The following is a 20324-nucleotide window of genomic DNA, read 5'->3' on the forward strand; positions in this document are numbered from 1 at the left end:
ACTCAGCTAGCAAGTCAAATTTCAAACCCAGAGGGTTAGACTCTAAATCCAGGACTCTTCACTACTGCACCTAAATGCATCCCAGACGGGCATTTGGGCTTCCCAGGATCCAGTCCACAGAGTCCACTTCACACCGCAGTTTTTGCCTTCTGTGCACCTTCTGGTTCAGCCAGAGGAGTTATTATTTAACATACGTGCTCTGGCTTCCCAGACTCTACCGAGACTTAGGAAACACCTGCTTCCCAGAATACTTTTCCCGCCTTCTCTGCACAGCCAACCCCATAATCCTTCAAGACCCAGTGCCAGACATTGTCTCTTCCAGAAAACCTTCCCTCACCCCTTCTGCCTGCCATCACCATGCACACCCCACCAGGTAGACTCCTCCCTTCTACCCTCCCTTCTCTAAACTCTCAGAGCGTTTTCTTGGCACTATTGCTGTGACTCTTCACACCCCATCCTGGGTATTTCAGCTTTGTGTAGGGAAGTCCCGTCTCTGTCTCTACTGGATGCAGTTCACATGGGAAGCAGGATCCATGTGGATGCACACTGCCCCAGCTCAGGAGATTGTGGATTGAAGCCCCTGCCACTGCAGTCCCACAACTGGGTCTGAACAGCAAAGTCATATCGAACTTCCGCCTCCCCCTTCTCCCCCCACTGCCCCGCCCCCGCTTCTCTCATCCCTTCCCCCCAACCTAATTGATTTAACAGCATTTTGTGGGACTCTCCAATGAAGCATGAAAGGGACCCACACGCACCAGGAGTCACACAATTAATCAAAAGGCCAGAGAAAAATGGAAATGATGGATAAGGTCAAAATAGAAACCTGCCAATAGCCACCATCTCTGTCAACAGAGCCCAGTCTTTCTCTCACCTCCTCCCAGCTTGGATTGTGTGATCAAGTCTCAACCGGAAGGCATAAGTAAAGGGCTGAGAGTGCTTAGGAGCTAGGCTGTGCCCCTGAATTTACTCTGGAGAAATTCCATCAACTCAACCGGCATTTATGAGGCACCTACTGCACACCTGCTACTCTGTTGGGCAGTGGAGATGTAATGATGACAAAGGTTTTCTGTCCAAGAGCTGAACAGGTGGGTAGGCTCATAAGGAGATGGGGAGGGGAAGAGATGGGCCGCTTCGTTCGGATCACGTGACTGGAGGAAATCCTGTCTCTGCTTTCAACCAGGAAGTGAGATAACATTTTACATAAAGGCTTGGCTGTGCTGTGTGCTTCATCCTTATTCACTTCCTTCCACGTCTGCCTTGGAGCCCTTGAGCATATCTCCTCCATCAACACAGACGCTAGTGGTAAATAGAAGATGAAGTAACACAGTTGAGGGAAACAAGCCCATGGTAAAGACCCTGCATAACTGCCTTATGTAAGCAAAGCTGAGCTGGGTTTTATTTTCTTTATGTTTTTCTGGCGAAATGCATCCTTTCCCTTCTTATGAGCCTCAGATGGTACACCCTCCTGCAAAAAACTAAAATATCTCTGAAGGTACCTAGGATCCATGTCATAATTTTCCCTTCTCTGAAGTGGAAAGGGAAATATCCACCTCCTAGAGCCTCTATGAGAAATAGATGAGATAACTCATCCCTCTAGTCAATAAATATTACTGAATGCCTATGTTGTGCCAGCATTGTTCTAGCTGCTGGAATTACAGCAGTAAACAAAAGATTTTTTTTTAAATCCCCATCCTGGGATTTCCCTGGTGATCCATTGGTTAAGACTCCATGCTCCCAATGCAGGAGGCATGGGTTCTATCCCTGATCAAGGAAGTAAGATTCCACATGCTGTGTGGTGTAGCCAAGAAAAAAAAAACCACACAACTTTAAAAAATTATTTTTAAAAAGTCTCCATCCTTCCAGTGGGCAAGGACAAGTAACATATCTGGGTAAAATGTATAGTGTATCAGATGGTGGAGCACATGCAAAGCATTTTGCATATGGCATGACTTGTGATAAATACTCAGTATTTATGGTGATAGAGATAATGATTAGCACCAAGAGCTATTTACCAAGAAGAGTCAGCTTCTCCAAGGTCAAGTTCAAAGGCACCTTACCGGGTAGAGGTACAGGAGGGCCTCGGTTCCCACAATCACCTAACAGTGTGCCATCCGTTCGAAGAAAGGAAGATGATCATCCCCGAAGATGTCAGGGTTACAGCAAATGCCCATGTGCTTAAGAACAACAATGGAAACAGTTTTCACGCTTGGTCACCCTTACCTCTAAATCACTCCCTCATTTGACTCAGTGATCTAAATATCCCCAAAGCTTTTCTTACATGAAAAATAAAATTACATTGGCAAGATGTATAAATTGTGTGTCCCTTTGCTTCCTGATATAGAAAGAAATGAATCAACTTCAGCATTGATCCCCATCATTGGGACAGAGTTCAGCATGCAAACACTCAGAGGTGGCTGACCACAACCAGAACACCTACCCCACCCGGAACAAGGTAACTGACTTTAATTGTGCATCTGAAAAAGTAAAGTGCTGCTTAGAGCTGCTGTAAACATCTTCCGATGAAAAAGCATCTCCCATCTGTAGTATTCATCTACCCATTCATGCATCCTCCAATCTTCAATCCATCCTTCTACCTGTCTAACCATTTATAGAGCCACACACCTATTTGATTAACACCCATCCACCCATCCATCCATCCAGTCATCCATATACCTACCTTTCTACTTAACTATCCACTCATCTTCCCATCCAAATCATCCAGACATGGTCTGTGATGTCTAAGGGCATCCTTAGAATGGGTTGTTTTTATTGTCCTTTACAGCCCAAGATTCTATAATTCCACAAAAATTGATGGATGAGAAATGATGATATACAACATGAACTGCAATTTCAGCAAGCCCCCAGAGAGCTCTCTCATCTAGTGGAAAAGATCAAGAGATTCACACAGACATAATTAAAGCAAGAGGCAGAAAATAAAGCACCTGAGGGAGGTATAAGCAGCAGCATGAAGGGTGGGGCTAGCTGAGAGTAAAACAGCCTGATCCCTACAGAGAAAGGAGGCCTTAACTGTTTTTGAAATATGTGACAATCAGCACCATGAGTTTGAAGGACACCAAAAGCCAGAATTTACCTCCCCCAGTAGCCTGTACCATGCTTCACACTCCACCCTCTTTTTGCACGAGGGCGTCTTCTCCAGGTGGTCTTTATTAGTGGCACAAATTGCCTGGGCAACAGATCCATCAGCACCTATCTACAAGATTAGCAATCACATCATCTGTGATTCAGGATTTTATTTTCTGAAGCTGAAATCAGGGCATGTGACAAGCACACAGGGAGACAAATAAAAGGTCTATTTGAGATCTGAGCTGCCTTGGAAAATCTGCCTCGTAGAGATGCTGTGCTTGTAGAAACTATTCTCCCTGCCTGGCCGCTCTGCCTTCAGTCTCACCCAAAGCAATTCCTTTTGATAATAATCAGTAGATTATTACTAAATACAAATCTAGTTTAATCAGTCCCTTATTTTTTATGTATCTGACTCCACATGATCTTCAAGGTCCTCCTTAATCTGTCTCAAATATAATTTTTTGCCAATATTTCTACCACCCACTGCCCTCATTCTGCTTTTGATGCACTAAGATATTTACTGCTTCCTAAATAAACCTTGATTCCATGGGGATCAAGACCATCCCCATGGAAAAGAAATGCAAGAAAGCAAAATGGCTGTCTGGGGAGGCCTTACAAATAGCTGTGAAAAGAAGAGAAGCGAAAAGCAAAGGAGAAAAGGAAAGATATAAGCATCTGAATTCAGAGTTCCAAAGAATAGCAAGGAGAGATAAGAAAGCCTTCCTCAGCGATCAATGCAAAGAAATAAAGGAAAACAACAGAATGGGAAAGACTAGAGATCTCTTCAAGAAAATTAGAGATACCAAGGGAAAATTTCATGCAAAGATGAGCTCGATAAAGGACAGAAATGGTATGGACCTAACAGAAGCAGAAGATATTAAGAAGAGGTGGCAGGAATACACAGAAGAACTGTACAAAACAGAGCTTCACGACCCAGATGATCACGATGGTGTGATCACTGACCTAGAGCCAGACATCCTGGAATGTGAAGTCAAGTGGGCCTTAGAAACCATCACTACGAACAAAGCTAGTGGAGGTGATGGAATTCCAGTTGAGCTATTTCAAAGCCTGAAACATGATGCTGTGAAAGTGCTGCACTCAATATGCCAGCAAATTTGGAAAACTCAGCAGTGGCCACAGGACTGGAAAAGGTCAGTTTTCACTCCAATCCCAAAGACAGGCAATGCCAAAGAATGCTCAAACTACCGCACAATTGCACTCATCTCACACGCTGGTAAAGTGATGCTTAAAATTCTCCAAGCCAGGCTTCAGCAATACGTGAACCGTGAACTTCCAGATGTTCAAGCTGGTTTTAGAAAAGGCAGAGCAACCAGAGATCAAATTGCCAACATTCGCTGGATCATGGAAAAAGCAAGAGAGTTCCAGAAAAACATCTGCTTTATTGACTATGCCAAAGCCTTTGACTGTGTGGATCACAATAAACTGTGGAAAATTCTGAAAGAGATGGGAATACCAGACCACCTGATCTGCCTCTTGAGAAATTTGTATGCAGGTCAGGAAGCAACAGTTAGAACTGGACATGGAACAACAGACTGGTTCCAAATAGGAAAAGGAATACATCAAGGCTGTATATTGTCACCTTGCTTATTTAACTTATATGCAGAGTACATCATGAGAAACGCTGGACTGGAAGAAACGCAAACTGGAATCAAGATTGCCAGGAGAAATATCAATAACCTCAGATAAGCAGATGACACCACCTTTATGGCAGAAAGTGAAGAGGACCTAAAAAGCCTCTTGATGAGAGTGAAAGAGGAGAGTGAAAAAGTTGGCTTAAAGCTCAACATTCAGAAAACGAAGATCATGGCATCCGGTCCCATCACTTCATGGGAAATAGATGGAGAAACAGTGGAAACAGTGTCAGACTTTATTTTTCTGGGCTCCAAAATCACTGCAGATGGTGATTGCAGCCATGAAATTAAAAGACGCTTACTCCTTGGAAGAAAAGTTATGACCAACCTAGATAGCATATTGAAAAGCAGAGACATTACTTTGCCAACAAAGGTCCGTCTAGTCAAGGCTATGGTTTTTCCAGTGGTCATGTATGGATGTGAGAGTTGGACTGTGAAGAAGGCTGAGTGCCAAAGAATTGATGCTTTTGAACTGTGGTGTTGGAGAAGACTCTTGAGAGTCCCTTGGACTGCAAGGAGATCCAACCAGTCCATTCTAAAGGAGATCAGCCCTGGGATTTCTTTGGAAGGAATGATGCTAAAGCTGAAACTCCAGCACTTTGGCCACCTCATGCAAAGAGCTGACTCATTGGAAAAGACTCTGATGCTGGGAGGGATTGGGGGCAGGAGAAGAAGGGAACGACAGAGGATGAGATGGCTGGATGGCATCACCGACTAAATGGACGTGAATTTGAGTGAACTCCGGGAGATGGTGATGGCAGGGAGGCCTGGCATGCTGCGATTCATAGGGTCACAAAGAGTCGGATGACTGAGTGACTGAATTGAACTAAACCCAGTGTTTTCAGCCTCTCTGCCTTTGCTCACAGGCTCTCTCTGCCCAGAATTACTTCCTTCTCTCTCTCTTCCCCTCCCTTTTTCTGCTCATTTCTTTTTAAACAGCTATATTGAGGAATAATGGATATACAAAAAACTGCGTGTGTTTAATGTATACAATTTGATGAGTTTGGACATAGGCATATACTCATGAAGCGATCATCATAATCAAGGTAATAGACATACCCAGCACCTCTGAAAATTTCTTTGTGCCCCTCCGTGTTGTGGTGGTTATTATTGTTGTGCTGCGTACTAAGTCACATTAGTCGTGTCCGACTCTTTGAGACCTTATGGACAGTAGCCCCCCAGGCTCCTCTGCCCATGGGGATTGTCCAGGCAAGAATACTGGAGTGGGTTGCCATGCCCTCCTCCAGGGTATCTTCCCGACCCAAGGATCGAGCCTGAGTCTCCTGCATTGGCAGGCAGATTCTTTAAAACTAGTGCCACCTGGGAAGCCCAAGAACAATTAACATGAGAGCTGCCCTTCTAAGACATGGTTAAGGGCACTATACAGCATTGTTCACTACAGGTTTATGTTCAATAAGTAGTATTGTTCACTACTTATGGAGTAAGATGGACTCTGCTGCTGCTGCTAAGGTGCTTCAGTCACGTCCGACTCTGTGTGACCTCATAGACGGCAGCCCACCAGGCTTCCCCGTCCCTGGGATTCTCCAGGCAAGAACACTAGAGTGGGTTGCCATTTCCTTCTCCAATGCGTGAAAGTGAAAAGTGAAAGTGAAGTCGCTCAGTCATGTCTGACTCCTAGCGACCCCATGGACTGCAGCCTACCAGGCTCCTCTGTCCATAGGACTTTCCAGGCAAGAGTACTGGAGTGGGGTGCCATTGCCTTCTCCCAAGATGGACTCTAGAACCTTTCTTATCTTGCATAACTGAAACATTGTACCCATTGAACAACTTCCTATTTCCCCTTCCCCAGCCCCTGGCAACCACCATTCCTACTCTCTGTTTTGCTGAGTTAGACTCTTTTAGACACTTCTCATTCTCTAAGCAGGTCATCCTGAGTCAGCTTCTCCATTCTTACAAGTCACAGGCTGCCATTCATTCCTCCACAGGTCCCACAACACTTGATTTTTCCAATTTGGCATTTAATAGATTTTCCATGTGTTATTTCTTATGTATATGAGTCTCTTCCTCCCCTCTCCAACTTTATTGTAAAGAGGAAAAGAGCAGAAGCCCCTCTGTTAAACTAGATAGTGCTAGTTATGTAGTTTCTCAGTAAATATTTCTATAATACTTAGGGCTTTGGTTGTCAGAACATCAAGCTTTGAAACTGTCTCAGATTATCATTAACAAGTAGATAATATAGAAAGCCATGCCTTTTTGAAGTGCTTCCGGGTTCACAAACCTATTTTACTAATATTAGATAAAAGACCAAGTGGATCAGAAATACCTTGGTAGCTGTGGCCGATTCTTGTTGATGTTTGGCAAAAAACACCAAAATTCTGTAAAACAATTATCCTTCAATTAAAAAAAAAAAGAAATACCTTGGTAGCATTTGAATTTTGTTCTCTTAAAGCTCAGCAATTGAACTAAGTTGAACTGAAAGGACCTCAGAAATCATCCAATTTAGTGTCCCCGTTTTACAGATAAGATTGCACTGTTTCGACTTAGTCACCCCTCCAGTTAGAACTGTTACCAAGCTACAGCCACAGGGACAGTTCTGGGCCCCTCTCTCCTGCCACTGCGCCAACAAGGCTGTCAGTGATCCCGGGGCACGCCTAGGCCATGGCAGCGCGCTCCAGTCGTCATCAAACCCAGGAGATGGGTGGCAACTCCCCGTCTCCCCGTCCCTCCTCCAGGGCGAAGACTGGGCAAGTGCTCTTTCGACTCTTACACACTTGGACTTTTTTTCTTCTTGTCCGAATCAGTTATTTTAAGAAAAGGGGAAAGGAAACCACTTGTCATTTCTGAGATTAGTCACACACACACACAAGCTCATTGTCAAGTCGGATCACAATGAACACCCAGCTTAAGGCTTTTTTCTTTGCAAGAGGGATGGAAAGGGAGAGATCGTGAATGTCCATCCTAGAAGAATTCAGCAGGCAAATAATCCGGGAGAAAAGAGAGCTACCCACCCACAGGTCACCTTGAAGCACTGGGTGATCGTTCTGAAAGGTTAAAACCAGTAGCAGACACTCTGGGTGGGGATAGGGATAGGCACAGAGAAGACATGGCGAGAACAGCATCATTACTGTTGCGAATATGGCCAAAGTCACATTTGACACTCCAGGCCAGCCTTGGATGCAAAAAATAAACTCAACGGAATTCCAAGAGCAAATATTTTCAGTTCTGGCACTGTCACTGAGGCGTGAAAAAGCCAAGCTCCTGTTTGTTCATAGAATGAAACTCAGGACATCTGAGAAAGCTTTGATTTTTGAGTGTCTTGATCTGTACTGTGTATTACTCATCTTCCATTGTTTTATTGGATTCTCATGACTGGGGGATAAGATAGAGGTGATAATGTTCATTTAACAGCTAGGACCCTGAGGGAAAAGCAGGTGGGATGAACTGTGAGATTGGGATTGACGCATATACACCATTGATGTGTGTGTGTGCTCAGTCGCTCAGTCGTGTCCAACTTTTTGCGACCCCATGGACTGTAGCCTGCCAGGCTCCTCTGTCCATGGAATTTTCCAGGCAAGAATACTGGAATGAGTTGCCATTTCCTACTCCAGGGAATCTTCCTGAACCAGGGATCAAACCCACGTTTCTGTCATTTCCTGTATTGATAGATGGATTCTTTACCACTGCACAACCTGGGAAGCCTATTGACACTATATATAAAACAGATTACTAATGAGAACCTACTGTATAGCTCAAGGAACTCTACTCAATGCTCTTTGGTGACCTGAATGGGAAGGAAATACAAAAAAGAGGGGATATATGTACACTATTGCCGATTCACTTTGCTGCGCAGCAGACACTAACACAGCATTGTAAACAACTATACTCCAATAAAAATTAATTTTAAATAAAACTAAAAACAAACCAACCAACACAAAACAGGGCTAGGACCGAGGAGTGTAGTGCCTTTCTCAAGTTTAGGTAGGTTCTTAGGGCAGATTGAGGACCCAGAATCAGGCTTCCTGAACACTGAGAAACAAGGTGTTGCAAAGCTGGTGGGTCCTTCCGAAGAGCAGAGAGACTTCCACCTGCCAGTCTCCCTCGCACAACAGCTGAAGTCTTGTAAACACATGCACGACCTCAGCTAAGAAGAGGTACAAAGCGGGGGTGCTCTGCACCCCATGGTTAAGAGTCTCCCTTTGACGTCCCCTGGGTCTCACCTTTCTCCTGCTGAGCTCTGGGGTCAGCTTGATACTAGATTCCAGAGCTATCTTCCTTTCCCTTAAAACTCTAGCCCAAGCTGGACCAACATGTCCTTTTCTTCTTTTCCAAATGCAGAGCTGAGACAGCAACATTTCTGCAAAGGACAGCTATGAATAGTAACCAGAGAGCTGTGACTAACAATAAAAAAACAGTATCATAACTGCCACATTTCCAAAGAAGTCTGTGATACTGAGAGAACTAGAGACTTGACCCCAGAAGGCCAGAGCCTCCTCCCAGGCACCTGCTTTCCCAGGAGCTCATCTCCAGTTCAGTCACTGGTGCCCAACTCCAGATGTATCCATTTCTGCACCTTGCAATGCAAGGGTCTTATCCCCGTTTCACAGATGATGAAACTGAAACACAGGAAGTTGTGTATCTCAACACTGAGCTACTGACTGATGGGGCTGCAGCTTCACCTCCACCTTGATTCCAGTGACTGGCCCCCTTCCAACTCTACAATTGCTTGTCCTTTATGTAGTTAGCAGTCCTTCTGCTTACTATCCTTTCAGCACTGTTACTAAAAAAAGTGCTTGGGGCAACTTTCATGAGCCGTTGCTCCTACAGTCTTCCTCTGTGTAGAATCCTCTGCTGAGAAAGTTCATCCACGTGGCAGCGAAAACCTGTGACCACTATTTAATCAACCAACAAGTACCAATCAAACTTCACTATGTGCCAAGCATAGGGACTGTGGAGATATTTCTAAGACACCTTAGACCTTTGGGTGGTACAAAAGAGCTGAGTTGGAGAGACAAAAATAACACACATTAGAACAAACTGTTATAATATAAAGAGAGCATTTCATTATTTGCCACATCACAAACCCTGGAATGCCTTCCGTGCCTGAACTACACTCATTTGCATAATCTCATGCTGACAAAACATGATGGACCATGGATTAGAGTAGCAAACATTGCTAGACATTACTCAGAGCCAATCAGGGGAGCAAAGACATTAAAGAAGCAAAGTAAATCCAATTTTGATCAAAGAGCAAGGCAATGATTAAATAATCTGCAAAGTTTTTTTTGTTTTTTTTTTTTAATTAATACAGTCCTCAGGGAATTCTGAAAGGATCCCCACGGAGTCTTGAGCAATGACAGCATCACTAAAACATGGGACTTCATTCTCAAATGGATTTATCGGAGAGGGAAATACTTGCTTGGATTTATAAACTCGGGGTTTTGTTTTTTTTTTTTTTAAAGGAAATCATGGGACTTCCCTGGTGGTCCAATAATTAAGAGTCCAGCTTGCAATGCAGGGGTTGCAGTTTGATTCCCGGTTAGGGAACTAAGATCCCACGTGTCACAGAGCAACCAAGTCCACATGCGGCAACTCCTGAAGCCTGTGTGCTCTGGGCTCCATGCGACACAACCAGAGCCCACACACCGCAACAAGGCCCTGCATGATGCGGCTAAGACCCTACACAGTCAAGTAAATTTTTTTAAAAAATTAAAAAAAGAAAATCATGCCACTTTATTACTGAACTAGGGTCATTTTTAACTTAAATACATAAGAAGCTATGTAGAAAACTGACTTGATGTGTCTGGAATGTATCATTTCTGTATTTTGGCCGGGCGGGGGCGGAGAGACTGTTAAGACACTGGTCAAACATTGCTCAAAGTCAGGGAATTTTTTCTAAACTTGGCAAAGATTTCCATTCCCTTTTGGCTTATAGAAGTGCCAGATTTCATGCTGCTGGAGAGCTCTGGGGACTTGATGAGGTTTGTTTTTGTGTGTGTTTGATTACAGACGATTACATTCTTTTTTATTTTATTTTTGGCTGTGCTGGATCTTCATTGCTGTGGCAGCTTTTCTTTAGTTGTGGAGCACGGGCTCTGGGGCCTGCAGGCTTCAGTAGCTGCAGCTCCCGGGCACAGGCTCAGTAGTCATGGTACTCAGGCTTAGTTGCTCTGAGGCACGTGGGATCTTTCCAGACGAGGGATCGAACCTGTGTCTCCTGCACTGGCAGGCGGATTCTTTACCACTGAGCCACCAGGGAAGCCTCAGAAGATTGCATTCTGAAGGGTCTATAAGTCAAGGCCAGATGTGCACATGCCTGGTGCTTAACTGCCTCCCAAGCTCCATCTGACCCTATGATAGAGTTTCTCAGTGGCTCAGGTGTTAAAGAATCCGGCTGCAATGCGGGAGACTTGGGTTCGATGCCTGGGTTGGGAAGATCCCCTGGAGAAGGGAAAGGCTACCCACTCTAGTATTCTGGCCTGGAGAATTCTACGGACTGTACAGTCCATGGGGTTCAAAGAGTTGGACACGACTGAGTGACTTTCACTTACCTCAGCACAGTTATATCCGAGTCTCTAGGAAGGGACCAGGCAGCAGTATTAGTTGAAAGCTCCGCAGGCAATCCCTGTGTACAAGCCAAGTCGAGAACACTGCTGTGTCAGTTGTCCCCCTGAAGCCCAGCTTGTACCAGGATGTGGGGCTGCCAAAGTTCAACAGCTGTTAGCATTACACCATAGCCTGGCGAGTGGTGTCCCAGCCTCTGCAGTCCATCCCCAGGCCATTGCGAATCCCACCTCCCCTACAGTTCTAGTTGTGGGTCCAAAGGCATGGAAGAATGATGATACTTCTGTGCCTCCTTTCCCTCATCTGTAAAATGGGGATTAAATCTTCTTTGAGGATCATCATGAGAATTAACAAAGGTAATATATATGTTATCTATAATATATACATATAAGGCGCTCAGTGTACCATGTGGCACACAGTGACCCCTGGAATACGTGACTTCTGAACTCTCACTATGTCACCCTGAGTGAAGAGAAAATGACACAAGATGAACAGAGCCTGGTGATCCAGGAGGAATTTGCTATCATTTATCCTTCTCCTCTCTTCCCTCCGATAACCCTTCTCTTGGCATTTGAGGTGGAACACAAAAAGCTTATATATCTTCCACAGCTGCAAATTGGCCTTTACAGACAGTCCCAGAGGGCAGAGGGCAGCATCTCTGGGTGGTGGAGAAGGACAGCTGCCCTGGGATATGCCCTGGGTCCTGGACTTTTTAGGAGCTCTAATCAGTTTCCACTGGGCAAAGTATCAGACCCCGAACCCAGTGGATTTTCTGAACGTGAGTGGCTGTGAGGAAGGAGAGGGTCTCTCTGTCTTCTTGCCCTTATGTGTGCAGAAGTCACCACCAGCAGAATTCAAACAGGTACTCATGACCCCAGCTTCCTCTTTTCCGAGAAGCATAGATTCTGAACCACAATAAAAGCTGTGTGATTCAGATTTTATACTGTGATAAGACAAGTTACACTAAAACAATAATCTTTAAGTTGTAACAGAAGTCCCTTCTTTTTGAACACATATTTTAACTCCAGGTGCTGCCTAACAAATCATGAAAAGCAGGTTTTACAGAAAGAGGATCTGCATCCCTGAAGCATGCCAGATGCTTGGCATGAATTACCTCCTCCCTTTAGGCTGAGGCTCATGGAAAAGAACCAAGGTATAAACTCAACTGGCAAATGCTGGATTCCTGGGACTGGATTTTTCCTAAGGCTGTACATGTCAATATCACCCAGAAACCTTGTCAAGAGATCGTGGGGCCTCAGCCCTAGAGTTTCTAATCCAGGAGGTCTGGGATAGGGCCCAAGTGTTTGCATTTCTAACAAGTTCCCAGGTGATGCTGATGCTGCTGGTCCAGGGACCACGGTTTGAGAACATCTGCTTTTATGGCCACAGTATCGATTACATAAACCTGTCAAAAAGAACAGGGGAGGAGTCCTTAAACATAATTTTAGAGTAGGTTGTTGGGTTTCCCTACCCGCCCACATACATTCAATACCATTATTTGCTGAGCAGATGTATTCCTCAGAAGCAGCAGAAGGTTTCTGCTTAGCCCAGATCCAAGCATAGCCTCCATAGCAGCTGAGAATGGAAAGCCAAGGCTTTAGTGGTCTCCCAGATTTGGTGGCTTAGTTCCCTAAGGGTCTTTCCTTGGATCAGGTAAGGAAAAGTCCAGGAAAGGGAAAATAAACTGGCCCCACAAAGCAGCCACAGCACCCTTACTCAACCTTTACTCTTTTCTTTTTTTCTTAAAATTTTTTGGCCATTCTGTGCAGCACATGGCATCTTTGTTCCCCAAGCAGGGAGCCAACCTGTGCCCTCTGCAATGTAAGCACAGAGTCTTAACCATTGGACCATAGGGAAGTCCCCTTATTCAACTTCTTCAGGAGACCTTGGCAACCACTGAAGCTTGATTGCAGTTTGTGGCCATTAACACAAGCTGGTCCTCAGGTGACCTCAGAAAGCCTTTTCTCTGATATTTGTCTGGTTTCCTAGCAATACCTTAATGTTTAGGTTTAAGAACATTAAGAAACGGAGGTGAAAACAAAAATTTTTAGGAGATCATCCCTGATGGCTTCCCCCACCAGGTATTGGGAGCGAATTAGAAGCATTCTGACTGAATTAGTTATCTACAGAGGTATCTGTGGAATTAGAAGCTTTTTGACTGCCAGCATGAATAAGGTCTGTGATCTCAATGCACAGGCTAAACAGAAAACCACAGGCTGATAAATGCAGTTCCCCCTCACAATTAAAACCACACAAAAGCACAACTGCAGATGAGCCAGTGAAGCTAGGAGCTGCTGGCAGAAAGACCAGCTTGTGTGCAATGAGCTGAAATAAAACCAGTGTTTGAAAGCTTAGGGCTTTGAGAAATATATGCCATGGCATTTTTTAGAAGACAATATATGAAGTAATTGCCACCTACCCAGTAGCGTGAAATGGATCAAAATGGCAAGAAATGCTACCCCAGTGAGGTTTTAGTCAATTAGATGATGTTGGAAAGTGTGATATCGGGAGAGAAAGTGAGAGTGGAGTCAGCCCTGCGTTCAGTCCCAGCTCTGCCACTTATTGGCAGAGTGACCTTGGACATAAAGCCTGATCCCCATATCCAAACCACCACCAAAAGATGTCCTAAGTCTGGTCACTTCTCTCATTACCATTGCTGCCCACTGCATGCAAACCATTATCATCTCTTACCTGGATTACTACAATAACCTGCTAACTAGTCTCCCTGCATCTATAGTTGTCACCTAACAGCTCATTCTCTACTCAGTAGCCAGAGTGAGCTGATCTTTTTTTTTTTTTTAATTGTGATGAAACATGCATAACAAAATTTTCCATCTAAACCACTTTTAAGTAGTGTTAAGTATGTCCACACTGTTGAGCAACTAAATCTCTAGAATGTTTTCATCTTGCAAAACTATAACTCTGGGCCCATTAAACAATTCCTCATTTCCTAACCACCCCTAGTAACCACCATTCCAGTTTCTGTTTCTGTGAGTCTGACTACTCTGCTGCTGCTAAGTCACTTCAGTCATGTCCGACTCTGTGTGACCCCATAGACGGCAGCCCACCAGGCTCTGCGGTCCCTGGGATTCTCCAGGCAAGAACACTGGAGTGGGTTGCCATTTCCTTCTCCAATGCATGAAAGGGAAAAGTGAAAGTGAAGTTGCTCAGTCGTGTCCGACTCTTAGCGACCCCATGGACTACAGCCTACCAGGCTCCTCCGTCCATGGGATTTTCCAGGCAAGAGTACTGGAGTGGGGTGCCGTTGCCTTCTCCGCTGACTATTCTAAGTATCACATATAAGTGAAGCCACGCAGTTTTTGTCTTCTCAGTTCAGTTCAGTTGCTCAGTCGTGTCCAACTCTTTGTGACTCCATGAATCGCAGCACGCCAGGCCTCCCTGTCTATCACCAACTCCCGGAGTTCACCCAGACTCATGTCCATCGAGTCAGTGACGCCATCCAGCCATCTCATCCTCTGTTGTCCCCTTCTCCTCCTGCCCCAAATCCCTCCCAGCAACAGAGTCTTTTCCAATGAGTCAACTCTTCGCATGAGGTGGCCAAAATACTGGAGTTTCAGCTTCAGCATCATTCCCTCCAAAGAAATCCCAGGGCTGATCTCCTTCAGAATGGACTGGTTGGATCTCCTTGTAGTCCAAGGGACTCTCAAGAGTCTTCACCAACACCACAGTTCAAAAGCATCAATTCTTTGGCACTCAGCCTTCTTCACAGTCCAACTCTCACATCCATACATGACCACTGGAAAAACCATAGCCTTGACTAGATGGACCTTTGTTGGCAAAGTAATGTCTCGGCTTTTCACTATGCTATCTAGGTGGGTCATAACTTTCCTTCCAAGGAGTAAGCGTCTTTTAATTTCATGGCTGCAGTCACCATCTGTAGTGATTTTGGAGCCCAGAAAAATAAAGTCTGACACTATTTCCACTGTTTCCCCATCTATTTCCCATGAAATGATGGGACCGGATGCCATGATCTTCATTTTCTGAATGTTGAGCTTTAAGCCAACTTTTCACTCTCCTCTTTCACTCTCATCAAGAGGCTTTTTAGGTCCTCTTCACTTTCTGCCATAAGGGTGGTGTCATCTGCTTATCTGAGGTTATTGATATTTCTCCCGGCAATCTTGATTCCAGCTTGTGTTTCTTCCAGTCCAGCGTTTCTCATGATGTACTCTGCATATAAGTTAAATAAGCAGGGTGACAATATACAGCCTTGACGTACTCCTTTTCCTATTTGGAACCAGTCTGTTGTTCCATGTCCAGTTCTAACTGTTGCTTCCTGACCTGCATACAGGTTTCTCAAGACGCAGGTCAGGTGGTCTGGTATTCCCATCTCTTTCAGAATTTTCCACAGTTTATTGTGATCCACACAGTCAAAGGCTTTGGCATAGTCAATAAAGCAGAAGTAGATGTTTTTCTGGAACTCTCTTGCTTTTTCTATGATCTAGCGGATGTTGGCCATTTGATCTCTGGTTCCTCTGCCTTTTCTAAAACCAGCTTGAACATCAGGAAGTTCACAGTTCACGTATTGCTGAAGCCTGGCTTGGAGAATTTTGAGCATTACTTTACTAGCATGTGAGATGAGTGCAATTGTGCAGTAGTTTGAGCATTCTTTGGCATTGTCTTTCTTTGGGATTGGGATGAAAACTGACCTTTTCCAGTCCTGTGGCCACTGCTGAGTTTTCCAAATTTGCTGGCATATTGAGTGCAGCACTTTCACAGCATCATCTTTTAGGATTTGAAATAGCTCAACTGGAATTCCATCACCTCCACTAGCTTTGTTTGTAGTGATGCTTCTTAAGGCCCACTTGACTTCACATTCCAGGATGTCTGGCTCTAGGTGAGTGATCACTCCATTGTAATTATCTGGGACGTGAAGATCTTTTTTGTATAGTTCTTCTGTATTCCTGCCACCTCTTCTTAATATCTTCTGCTTCTGTTAGGTCCATACCATTTCTGTCCTTTATCAAGCCCATCTTTTCATGAAACGTTCCCTTGGTATCTCTGATTTTCTTGAAGAGATTTCTAGTCTTTCCCATTCTATTATTTTCCTCTATTTCTTTGCACTACTCTACCCTCTGCTGCTGCTGCTGCTAAGTCACTTCAGTTGTGTCCGACTCTGTGTGACCCCATAGACGGCAGCCCACCAGGCTCCCCCATCCCTGGAATTCTCCAGGCAAGAACACTGGAGTGGGTTGCCATTTCCTTCTCCAGTGCATGAAAGTGAAAAGTGAAAATGAAGTTGCTCAGTCATGTCCAACTCTGTGACCCTATGGACTGCAGCCTACCAGGCTCCTCCATCTATGGGATTTTCCAGGCAAGAGTGGTGGAGTCAGGTGCCATTGCCTTCTCTGGCTCTACCCCCTAGATACCAGTAATACCTTCAACCATCAAAAGTGACAACCAAAAATATTTCCAGACATTGTTGAATGTTTCCTGGTTGATGTTGAATGTTTCCTGGTTGAGAATCACTGAATTAGATCCTGGCTTTCCCCAGCTTAAAGCCTTCTGGAGTCTTCCCACCATACTTAGGATAAAATCCAAACTGTCCCCAACAAAGCTCCCAAGGCTGCTCTGCCCACTTCTTTGGCCTTGTCTTACTGGGCCTTGTATTTGGTCCCCAGCATAACAAAATCATTCCTAGCTCAGGGCCTTTACATTTATGTTTCCCATTGCCTGGGGTCTCAGGTCTCTGCCATTCACACCTCAACTCATATGTCACCTCCTCAAGGACGCTTACTCCTTGGAAGGAAAGTTATGACCAACCTAGACAGCATATTAAAAAACAGAGACATTACTTTGCCAACAAAGGTCTGTCTAGTCAAGGCTATGGTTTTTCCAGTGGTCATATATGGATGTGAGAGTTGGACTATAAAGAAAGCTGAGCACCGAAAAATTGATGCTTTTGGACTGTGGTATTGGAGAAGACTCTTGAGAGTCCCTTGGACTGCAAAGAAATCCAACCATTCCATCCTAAAGGAGATCAATCCTGGGTGTTCATTGAAAGAACTGATGTTGAGGCTGAAACTCCAATATTTTGGCCACCTGATGCAAAGAGCTGACTCATTTGAAAAGACCCTGATGCTGGGGAAGATTGAGGGCAGGAGAAGAAGGGGAGGACAGAGGATGAGATGGTTGGATGGCATCATTGACTCGATGGACATGGGTTTAGGTGGGCTCTGGGAGTTGGTGATGGACAGGGAGGCCTGGTGTGCTGCAGTTCATGGGATTGCAAAGAGTCAGACATGACTGAGCGACTGAAGTGAACTGAACTGAACTGAACAAGGATGTGTTCCTTGATCAACCAACTCAATAATCCAAAAGCCACATTAAAAATAACAGATATTTATGATCCCAGACAAACCAGGAACTTTTGATAGCCTCCAATACTTTGGCCACCTCATGCGAAGAGTTGACTCATTGGAATAGACTCTGATGCTGGGAGGGATTGGGGGCAGGAGAAGGGGACGACAGAGGATGAGATGGCTGGATGGCATCGCTGACTCGATGGACGTGAGTCTCAGTGAACTCCGGGAGTTGGTGATGGACAGGGAGGCCTGGCGTGCTGCGATTCATGGGGTTGCAAAGAGTCGGACACGACTGAGCGACTGATCTGATCTGATTGACGCAGGTGAAAGGGAAAAGTGAAAAAGTTGGCTTAAAACTCAACATTCAAAGACCAAAGATCATGGCATCTGGTCACATCACTTCATGATAAATAGATGGAGAAACAATGGAAACAGTGACAGACTTTATTTTCTTGGGCTTCAAAATCACTGCAGATGGTGACTGCAGCCATGAAATTAAAAGATGCTTGCTCCTTGGAAAAGCTATGACAAACCTAGACAGTATATTAAAAAACAGAGACATTACTTTGTCAACAAAGGTCCATCTAGTCAAAGCTATGGTTTTTCCAGTAGTTATGTATGGATGTGAGAGTTGGACCATAAAGAACGCTGAGCACTGAAGAATTGATGCTTTTTAAGTGTGTTGAGGAAGACTCTTGAGAGTCCCTTGGACTGCAAGGGGATCAAACTGGTCAATCCTAAAGGAAACCAACCCTGAATATTCATTGAAGTACTGATGCTAAAGCTGAAGCTCCAATTGTTTGGCCACCTGATGCAAAGAGCCGACTCATTAGAAAAGACCCTGATGATGGGAAATATTGAAGGCAGGAGGAGAAGGGAACAATGGAGAATGAGATAGTTGGATGGCATCGTTGACTCAATGGACATGAGCTTGACAAGCTCATGTCAGAGAAGCCTGGCATGCTGCAGTCCATGGGGTTGCAAAGAATTGGACATGACTGAGAGACTGAACAACAACAACAAATTATTCATCTGTCAGACTAGGACATGAGCTCCATGAGAGCAGGGATTTGATCTGTTTTGTTCATCAAGTGTCCCCAGCACCTACAACAGCACCAGACAGAGTAGATGCTCAGCAAGCATTGCTGAATGAATGTCAAAACTTTCTGACCTCAATTACTTCAACTCTGAAAATGGATATGATAACTGACAGCCTAGAGACTGTTATACAGAATAAATATCATAAGTGTGCTATCAGATCCTCAATAAAATGCTTATTTCCTCCTTGCTACTTCCATAGAAGAGTAAAGTTTTCTAATTAAAGGGATCTTGTCCATGAAAGTGGAAACCCAGAACTGGAGGTGAGGTCTAGTGTAGCGTTTCTCAATCCTGGCTGAACATGAAAATCACCTAGATCATGTTTGTACAATATCAATGCCCAGGCCCCACCCAAGCCAAGTGAAACAAATGCTCTAAAAGTAAGGCTCAGGCAGGTGAATGGTTTTAATGTTTCCTGGGGGATTCTGCTGCAGAACTCTGAGGCCCCCAAATCAGGTCAGACCTACTAACTTCATAGATGAGGAATCAGGCTTAGAAAGGAGACTTTCCACGATCAACTAAAGTTTGACAAGGGAGCCAAGAATACTCATTGAAGAAAAGATAGTCTCTTTAATATGTGGTGCTGGGATAATTTATTATTCACTTGTAAAAGAATGAAACAGAACCCATATCTTAAACTACTCACAAAAAATTAACTTGAAATGCATTAAAGGGTTAAATGTAGGACCTGAAACCATGAAACTCCTAGAAAACGCAGGAATAAGGCTCTTTGACATGGGTCTTGATAATGATTTTTGGATGTGACATGTTGAACTGTACCCACAGGTCTGCAAGCCCTGTAGCTGCCCAGCCTCAAGGCAGAAGAAAGAGCCTGGAGACAGTGACAGAGACATCAATGGTTTATTGGACAGAGGAATCTTAAGTCTGAAGCAAAAGTTCCTGGAGCGTCAACCCATTGTGTGCAGCAGACGTGACAGCTGTCCTCACTACTCAGGGGAGAAAGAGACTGCCATTTATAGAAGGAATTGACATCAGGTTACCTCATCAGTTACCAGGGAAACCAGCAGCTGGAGCAGGTCCTCACAACTCCTCAGGTTAATGACCATCATGAGACCAGATGGTTGCCTTTAAAACACTAGCAGGTGGAGCCATTCTGGACTAAGGATTAGAACCATCACTAGCTGGGGAGGGGACAAGCACATTCATGAAAGAGGGTGTAGGTGAAGTAGGGACTGGTCCAGTGGACGACGTACACAGAGCAAGAGAACGGCCATCTTGAGTGACCTGAACATACAGACACCCAAAGCACAAGCAGTAAAATCAAAAGAAAACAAGTGGGACTTCATCAAATTAAAAAGCTTCTGCACAGCATAAGAATATATCAACAAAGTGACAAGATATCCTATGAAATAGAAAAAAATATTTGGAAACCATGTATTTGGTAAGTGGTTAACCATGTATCTGATAATTGATTAATATCCAAAACATATAAAGAACTCATACAGCTCAATAGCAAAAAAAGAAAAAAAAATTTTAATGGGCAAAAGGCCTGAATAGACATCTGTCCAAAGAAGATTCATGGAAGGCCGACAGGTATTTGACACATGAAAAGATATTCAACATCACTCTCATTATCGTTGTTGTTGGTTAGTCGCTAAGTAGTGTTTGACTCTTTTGCAACCGC

General features: G+C 44.4%; 2 long non-coding RNA genes across 2 annotated transcripts; one reads left to right on the top strand and one right to left on the bottom strand.

The window, feature by feature from the left end:
* Positions 1-1164: 1164 nt before the first annotated feature.
* On the bottom strand, positions 1165-3689 carry LOC123329497. Its single transcript, XR_006545031.2, has 3 exons — positions 2678-3689; positions 2058-2174; positions 1165-1296 (listed from the first exon to the last, which is right to left on the bottom strand). It is a non-coding gene; the product is annotated as an uncharacterized LOC123329497 (long non-coding RNA).
* Positions 1261-19590, top strand: LOC112579208. The gene is made up of 3 exons (XR_003103689.2): positions 1261-1373; positions 2342-2452; positions 19466-19590. It is a non-coding gene; the product is annotated as an uncharacterized LOC112579208 (long non-coding RNA).
* Positions 19591-20324: the final 734 nt, after the last annotated feature.

This window comes from Bubalus bubalis, chromosome 15 (assembly GCF_019923935.1).
Source record: "Bubalus bubalis isolate 160015118507 breed Murrah chromosome 15, NDDB_SH_1, whole genome shotgun sequence".
NCBI lineage: Eukaryota > Metazoa > Chordata > Mammalia > Artiodactyla > Bovidae > Bubalus > Bubalus bubalis.